This window comes from Phoenix dactylifera, chromosome 9 (assembly GCF_009389715.1).
Source record: "Phoenix dactylifera cultivar Barhee BC4 chromosome 9, palm_55x_up_171113_PBpolish2nd_filt_p, whole genome shotgun sequence".
NCBI classification, from domain to species: domain Eukaryota; kingdom Viridiplantae; phylum Streptophyta; class Magnoliopsida; order Arecales; family Arecaceae; genus Phoenix; species Phoenix dactylifera.
This window is the reverse complement of record NC_052400.1, coordinates 8,462,099-8,471,424: the sequence shown is the minus strand read 5'-3', so window position 1 is coordinate 8,471,424 and position 9,326 is coordinate 8,462,099.

The following is a 9,326-nucleotide window of genomic DNA, read 5'->3' as shown; positions in this document are numbered from 1 at the left end:
TATGGCTCATTTGCCATAAAACAAATGACCATGACTGGGAAAGATTAAACTCGTTGGCCATGGCAATTTTATAATCGTATTTGGTTGGATATTCGCCTCATATGCCTAAAAATTTGTGCATATCAATGAGCTTTCCAAGAACATGGCTTACAGTGAATAGGATGGTGACCATGAGGAATGTGTTCGTGGCCACACCTTAAAGATGAAGACTGAATGATGCCTCGAGACAAACCTTACGATTGGATGAGATAATGGTCTTTGGACACCCACCTGCTGCTAGTAAATGTTGCCATTACTTATCTCTGTCAGACTGTCTAGAAATTAGAGAAGTCTTCCAGCTCAGAAGCCTATGGAGATGAAATAGGATAGGAGGCTTACAAATGACTGGGAATAATTGTGTTTTAGCAGCCAGAATCTCCTATTTGGGATGCCACACATGTTTGGAGAACTCTTTGCAATAGCATCCACACTCGCTTCGTAATCACTTCTTTGGAATCATACATTCACAGTCCTTTACAGATTCCCCATACAGAATTATAAGATTGGTATCTGGCAGGATCCACAGATATGGTTATGGACTAAAGTTGTTTAGAAAAAAAAAGTGCCCAAACGATAAAAGGAATACTTGTAGAGTAACTATCCCAGCATGCTTAAGTTTAAATTGTGAATCTTTTTTTAATTGCTTGTAAGACCACTGGGCACTGGAGTTTGCTTGTACTAGACATATTTGATCTACCTTTTTTATCCTCTACCCTACAGCCCTTTTGTTTGGTATTTCAAATGGGGATGCTGGTAACCTCAACCGTATCATTTGAACCTCAACGGAGATTTAGGCGCTAAGCCAGTTTTATAACCAGGTTCTCTCTCTTTTGCCATAGGTATATTATTATTCAGATTAATCTCATCAAACCAATTAAAGTTGCAAAATATCCTGCGACCGTAGCCTGGCTACCTTGGTTTTTTGTTCTTCTTCTTGTACCTTAACGTTTTTCTTCTTATTCTTCTTCTTCTTTCTGTGGGTTCAGTAGGCTTCTCAGCTAATCTTTTCCCATTTCTGCAACAACATTTTCTCCAATATGAGAATTGAACTTAGGTTGCTAACAAGTTAGGCTACTTAATTTAAAAGGCAAATTTTGACCTGCAACATAGCTACTACCCTCCCCACCCCCCCCACCCACCTCACCGCCCAAACAAATTCACACACACAAGAAAAAAAAACGAGGCTAGCCATTAGTTTTCAACAACTAATTTTCCTTCAGGAGATTTGTTGAACATAAGAGTTTAGATTAGGTTGGTTGCTATGTGGCTCAAATTCAGGCGTGTTGATTAAAATTTTATGATTATAACAATTTAAAAATAAGTGATTATAGATCTAAGTTTGAAATGAAAATATTCAGATTCAATAAGATCAGGCCTTGTCAGATTGTTTCAAATATGTTATAATTGTTTCCTTCTTTTTTCAAGAAAAGGATGGAATGCATTTGATTAACAGATAATGAAATGAGATAAAGGATAAATCAATCAAAATAAAAAGATAAGAAGTGAGCCACATTACAAGGTACTTTAGTGGCAATCAGAAGAGCAGAACACGATCAGATACTCTTTACTTCTTCAGTTGATAAAGCCTCCATTTTAGGTTCAAGCAAAATATTCATGAGTTTCTTTCTTTTCAAACTTTCCTGACCATATCTTTAGATTCTATCCAAACTTCACGAACTTTCCAAATGGCAGCTACAATCATGTCTGGACCAGATCTGATTCTTCTTTATGCTTTAGTTATCCAAGAACACAAGCAAAGCAATGATCCAGGCCACTCATTCCATTTGATTTTGGATCCAAAAAATTTCGATTTTCCCTGAAATGGTGCTCAAAGAAATAGATCATTCCTTGCTAACTCCAAATGGTTCTTACAAGCTTGGAGTAGACTAGGATCTCATCAAGTTGCCTGTCAACAGATTTTCGGATCAAACTAGAGAAGGATATGGACTTTTTTCCCGCATAAGATTTTCCAAACAATAGGTAGTTCATACACCAACTTACCATTGAAGTTTTTCATAATTTTTATAGTGGGAGTTGCCATATGGTTACACCTCTCTGCTTAGCAACCAAAGATTTCGAGTGCAATTCTTTGATGGTACATTCCCATAAAACTTAGACTCAAATGATTGTAGTACAAGTGGATCTCCCACTTCTCTCTCTCTAAAAAAAAAAGAAAAAAAAAAGAAAAAAAAATCTTTATTAGGTGGACAAAGAATTTCTTGTAAATTGGTATATTCTGCAATATCTTCATATAAGTTCATTTAAATGAGAGGTTCCAACTGTGAGCCTCATCCAACAAATCAAAGAGACTCTTTAGTGGATTTTTGTCCACCATCAAATCCAAAAAAGACAAGGAAATAATACAAATAGAGGCATATCTACAAGCCATCTACCAAACCAAAATTCGATTACCTTTTGAGCAGAAAAGAAAAGCTATGTAGAACTTTCTCTGACTTTAGAACACCATTCCAGAAGCAAGAAACACCTTGAGGTTGGTTGCAATGAAATGGCAATCTTCTTCTTTTATGCATATTTTGAAGCCAATATTTCTGCTTAAGTTCAGAATAATTAATGAATTTCCACCACCATTTCCCCAAAACAGCAATATTCAAATATCTGACCACCTTGATGCTTTGGTTTGCAAACTTGTTTCCAATTAATTAAACAAGAACAGCCATATACTAAAGGTAGAGCCATTCCAAAACAATAATCTTTGGTCTTTATCAATTTTGTTAACAACGTAATCAGTCAACCAGAAAACAGATATATAACAAATTGGTAGATTTGGCAAAACAGAGTTAATCACAATGGTTTTCCACCAATTGATAGAACTTTAGAAGTCCATTCACAAAACATTTTTTTTCAACCTTATCTACCAAAGAAATGAATCTACTACTAAAGGACTGGTCTTAGAGGTAAGCCCAAATATTTAATAAGGACCAACTACTTGCAATTCAAGTGATTTACTCGAAATGAGCTCAAATCTCTTTCTATTCCAAAGTAGATTAATCCAAATTTTTCATAATTAATGCTGATGCTAGATATTAATTCAAAAAGATACACTATCTATTTGAAATTACAAATAGGTCTTAACTCGGCATCCAGAAAAATAATTGTCAACAAAAATTTCCATGGAAGTAACCTATGATATGAAGAAGGATCAATACTAGCTAGGACCAAAAAAACAAATTTTGGTATTAAGTAAAGTTTTAGGTAAAGCATCAGCCACTAAAACAAATAAAAGTGGAGAGAGGGGATCACATTGACTAGGTGGGAATCCAAGAGAGGAAAAGGAGAGAATCAATCAGTATGTATCTGGTTTCTTTAGAGCACCTTATAAAGGGTGGAGTCCTAACAATTATAGGAGAGCTAAAGCTCATCACCAACTATGAGCCATCCTATACTCTTCTCGCATTTAATCTAGAAGCCAATATAGATGTTAATCTATCTAGGTCATATCCAAACCAAGTTGATGTCTAAGAAGAATTACTATATAGTTTTATAATGATCCCTCCATGGAGATAATTCAGTGAATTATTCGACCAAAAGAAAACCGAGGATAAAAGAAGATTTTCCATAATTTGGAGAATATTATTACTATGGTGCTTATAGTTTTATATATTTTACATAAATATCTTTTGAGATTTAAGTAGTATTTGGCCTACCTAGTTTTTGGTTTTCTATATCCAACTTTTTAAAGTTCAATTTTTTTTTTATTTTTTAAACAACTAAAAGTCAAAACCTATTTGTATTTAGCGGCAATTGTAGTGGTAGAGGCGGTGGTGGCCAGTGACAAGCTACAACGGTGATGAAGAGGTATGGGACAGACGATGATGATGAGCTATGGTAGGAGTAGTGGCAATAAAAATAGTGGTGGTGGTTGCAGGTGGTCCTAATTTTTGAAAACCTTGAATACTAGATTTTCCATTTTACAATTTCTAGAAATTGATAAAGAGTTTGCACAAGTTAAAAACAAAAACTTACAATATCAAATAATACTCGACTTCGGTTTAAAATTTTTTTTGAAACTACGACCTTGCCAAACATGGCCTTAGTTATCAATAATTTTTCCATTTAACATGGAGTTTCTTAACATTGAAGGCATGTGACAAATTTAAATCAGTGTCAAACCTTTATACTTTACCTACACATCTAGAAGGTCAAAGTCAACCATGTGACTTTACTTAGCGATATATAGGAAATCACCACTTTCTCATTTGAAAACTAAATAAACTTTACTAGTGGGATAATTTTTCTCTTGGTTGTATCAACTAATCTTCCAAATAAACAAGCGAATATCTTGAGCTTAATGATTAATAACAAATTCATCCAAAAATATTGCCATATGATATGGATATATGAAAAGATTTGTTAAGCATTGACTTGAAGGGGCTAGTTTTACATTTTACTTTCAGTTGTATCAACCCATCTTCTGAAATTAATGATAAGCCACACCATTAATAATGATGTTGCCCAGTTATGCAGACCAAGAGGGACGGTGAATTGGATTTTCAAAAAGATGTAAATAATGTAGTGAAATTGAATCCTTTGCAGATGAAGGATGATTTCAGCAAGTAAGCAATAAGTAAGTATGTAAGAAACTAAAGCAAAAAAAATAAGCAAGGAAGACGCACGAAGTTTATAGTGGTTCGGTGCTAACCCTATACCTATATCCACTTTCAAGACCTCTTGAAAATTTTACTATAATCTATATCTTAGATTATAGCTCAGTTATTTTCAAGTTCACAACCAAACCCACTTGATTGTCCTAGGTCTTTACTGATTGTTTTTCGAGTTCTCAATCAACCCAGTTCAAACCTTAGGTAGGCTAGGTCCAAATTCATGCTTAATGCAAAATAAAACAAATGGTATATTATTTTACATAATTTGAAGGGAAATTTGGTTAAATAGATAACTATGAAAAAGCTAAAAAAATGTGTTAATGTGGATTTCTACTACTAATATTGTGGAAAAGAGCTATAAATACTTCTAAAAAGAGGGCATAACAATGGCCCAGGTTGGGATTAGAGTTGCAAGCAACTCTTTATAGTAAGAAAAAGATGAAAAATCAAAAGAAAAGGCTGGATAAAGACAGTCAATGAAACCCAAGCCTAAAAGTAAGGCTTGAGGATTTTGTGGAGGTAGCCTTGAAGGTGAGGCATATTCCCTTTAGTCTTATATATAAAGGCCTAGCCCTATACCTCATTATGCAAAAGAGCCTAGGGCATGCGTAAAATATGCTTATTGCTTAGGTGCATGGTGGCCAAGATCTAAATCCAAAAATCTAGTCACCCCACAATAGAGTTTCGATGATGTTAGGACTCTAGGGGTCTTGGACCCTCTCCACCCACCCATATATATTAAACATAAAAAAGAAAGAAGAAGAAGACCTATATGCTGCTCAACAAAGATGCAAAAATTAAGTTGAAAACAATAAAGGGAGAAACAAACATGATCATCATAAATAAGAAAAAAACTTCATTTAAACTAAGTCAATTACATGCTATTGATAGAGATCACAAGATGAACTTGGAGAAAACACAAGAAGAAAGGGAAATGGAACTTCTTTGGTGTAGATCGGCAAGATTTGGCTCACTATCTCTCTTTGGAGGAGACCTTTTAGGGATCTCCCTTAGCTTGGACTTCTCTTTGCTCTAGGCCTTCTTAGATCTCAAATAAGGGTTACTCCTTATCTTTAGGAGATATAGGTTTAATAGAATTGGTGGAGAACAAGAAGTGAATAAATCAAAGAATTAGAAGAGGGGCCCTAAAGAACTAAGGTATCAACAGTAGAGGTTGAATTTTTTTGAATTGGAGAATGGTGGAATGATGCAAGTGTCATGCTAGGATTGGCTTAAGAAGAGAGAGAGAGAGCGCGATGGATCAAAGCTTGGTTCAAAGGCTGGGATTTGTCTCCTAGATCTAATAAGGAATGCTTTCCTTATTTTACGTTTGAGAGGAAAAGTCAAATAATGCTAAAAAATATAAGACATATTTGATATTCTCACCCTTTCCCCTTTATTGATAATTTTGGATGGATTTTTTTTCTGCAAAGGGTAATATTCTATTTCGACAAGATAATCTGTAAGTTATCCATCAAGTGTGTTATGGTTTTCTTATTGATCTCAGGCATTTCATGGATATTCGACAATCTTTGCCCGAAAACTATTCTGGCTTGCCCTCCCAGCTTATTTTATTATGATCTCATCTTGTCATGATCTTATTCTCATTTCAGTTGGTCCCCAAGGATATTATGATATCACAACTTTATATTACAGTATTTAGCTGATCTCGAGTACTTGAGACTATTCGGCTATAGTTTATCTTAGCTTCTCAATTTTATTCAGCCGATCTTAGAAATTTATATGTTCGGCCTAATTTGGTCTGTCTCGACAACTTCAGGTAGGCACTTCAAAAAATAAGCAATAAAAAATGTATGCATAAATATAAAACTTTTTCATCTCATTAAACTAACGTGTGATCAGAATAGGTCAAATACCAAGCTAGGTAGCTACAAAAGATAGGCACCTCGAGCTAGTTGAGCTCTAGTCGATGAATTCGGAAAGATCGGCCAGCTTAAGAAGCCACCCTTCACCTCATTTTGCGCCTTCACGGTGGCACAAAGAAGCGAAAAAGGGAGGAATGCAAGAAGCCTATTGTTTGGGGCTCGATGGCTCCTTGTCTTCCCTGTCGCTACTCTGCACCTTGATTTCATCATCGCCATCTACAATAGGGTCGATGCTACTGAGTTGGTCCAGGAGAAGAGCTTCGACATTTGACTTCAACATTCATCAAAGCTCTTCATGAAAGATTTGACTGCGGTTAGAACAAGCCATGCGAGATAGCTCTTTGATGCCTTGAACTTCTCTATCCCTCGGAGAGCTTTCTTCTTGGCTTGGGCAACCCGAAACCGGGCAACCTACAACTCCTCCTCCACCACAGCTATTCGGAGCAACGCCACCTAGGTCCAGCCCTTCTCAACGGCCATCCAACTTTTGAGAGACCCAACTTTGGCCTCTATCTTAGCAGCCTTCTCCCTAGCCTCCCATAAAATAAGTAGAAGCATCTCTACTTGATTCTAAAGATGTCGTTCCATGGAGAGTCCATCCTGCAAAAAAAAAAAGGGCAAAAGAATTAATAGGAAGGCCAACCTGCTAGAAGAAAAGAAAGAAAAAAACGATAGAAGCACCACCCAAGTTCACTTTTATAACAACTTAAAGGGTGAGACTTTTATAACAACTTAAAGGGTGGCCTTTATGAAAGCTTTCCTTACAGCAGCGAAAAGAGTTTTTGGAACTTCCTCAGATGTGGCATGTTTGCAGAAGCATTTCTACCTTCTAATAAGGCTTTGAATGGCCTAGATCGATCTGATTGGTCATCGTTTCATTCAGATTGACAGATGCGTATTGCATTTCGACTGCTCCAAATTGTCAACAATATCTCAAAAGATAGAGTGTCTGAACTCATCCCGCGCGAAAGCACCACTCAGGAGTTACTGACCTCCTTAAAGTCGCACAAATTTTGATAAAGCACTTACTTCCTTCGCTCAAATGAGAGCGACACTTTGGACTTGGAAGTGGGGGGGCCACTGTTGTGGCAATTAACAACCAGAATGATGTGGCATATAAGAATTCGTATAGCTCACAACCCATGCGGTGATTCCGGCACACCTGGGGTTCCCCCAAGGCATCTTAGCCCGACGTCCTTGGATAAGCATGGAAAGTAGGCCGAGCAGAATAGAAGCATCTGATATGCAAACTGACACTTCCCAACTCGACTCCACGACCTCGGCCATGACGAAGAAGGCTCCTCCTCTATAGGAAAGCAACTTGGCTTTCCACTGCCTCAAAAGGTACGCCCAACTCTGCCACGTATCAGGTTGTTACGACACATTCTCAAGGTTATTACACCATTTTAGTAGTTTGTTGCGGTGCAACTCCAAGTTTATTAGGATGCGATTCTTGAAGATTCAGAACTTCAACTATAAATAGGTCCAAATACCCTCAACAAAAAGGAGGTAATAATTTGAACCTAGGATGGCTCTATTCCTCCATTCTTCTTTTTTTCTTTCTTTTTTCCTTTGTTTTTCATTGAAGAAACTTTACTAACATAAGCATCAAAGAGCTCAACCGAAGCTAATCCAGCTAGCCTTAACCTTTTGTTTGTTGTCTCGCAAGCTTACGGAGGTGATCCACATCATGGTTTCCGAACCGGCAGCAACAAGTATAATCAACTTTGAAAAATTTGGTTTTTGGAAAGCAACATAGGCATTAGTAAATCATGAATGAAGAAATATTTGTTTTATTTTTTGTTGGTAGTTGTTTTATGTTTTGCGTTAGGTATGTTACATTAGATCCTATGACCTTTGGCTTGCTTTAGTATAAAAATGTTAGGGTTTCTTAATTAAAGAAAAGGTCATGAGCTGTCGTCTCTTCCTCAAAGGCCTGCAGCCAGATTTACGAGTTTTGCTTTCTCCATACATGTACGGCTAAACAATTTAATAAATTTTGAATTCCAACAAGTTCCTGTTGTTCCCAGCACAATACCCTGGTGTTTGTAATAATAAGATACTACACAAGATTTTTTATTTTACTGAAAACATGCAATATTTGGACAGAAGTCAACTCCAACTTTATCAGCATTCTAGCTCATTAGGAGTTATACTTCACTAAAGAAGCCAACAAAATGCGTAAATGCATGCATTCCAGTTATATTTAGTATAGTGGAATATCTGGATCTTTATTTATATTGGATTTTGGATGGATCCACCTGACCCAACTCTTTCTGACGTTTTAAATCCCTGTACCTCGCAAAGCGGAGAAAAGTTTTCCTCACAGTTTTAATTTATTCATGTGGACTTTGGTAAGTTTCTTAGTCATTTTTTAATACGTGAATAGCCCTAGGAATGGCCGGTGCCTTGTTGATGTCAGCAAGCTAGTTCTGAGATGCTGTCATGGACGCAGGCCTAGCCCAATCATACTACTTGCTTTCAGCTGGACCCATTCCAGAGATGAGCATTGTCAAAGGAAGTCCGTTCCAGCCTGCATAATCTTGTATACAAATACAGAGATAAGGTTATCAATCATCACTCTAGAAGACTTTAGACTTGTCATCATATTTTAGTGATAAGGAAGGAACTTTGGATGACTGCTCTTGGATTCTCTTTTGATGTTGGGTGGAGGATGAGATGACCAATTTATAGTTGGTACATTTTCTTTTCTTTCCTTTTTTTTTAAAAAAATGGTGTAATTTTCTAAAGATTATGGGTAGTGCCATTTTGAGCCCAT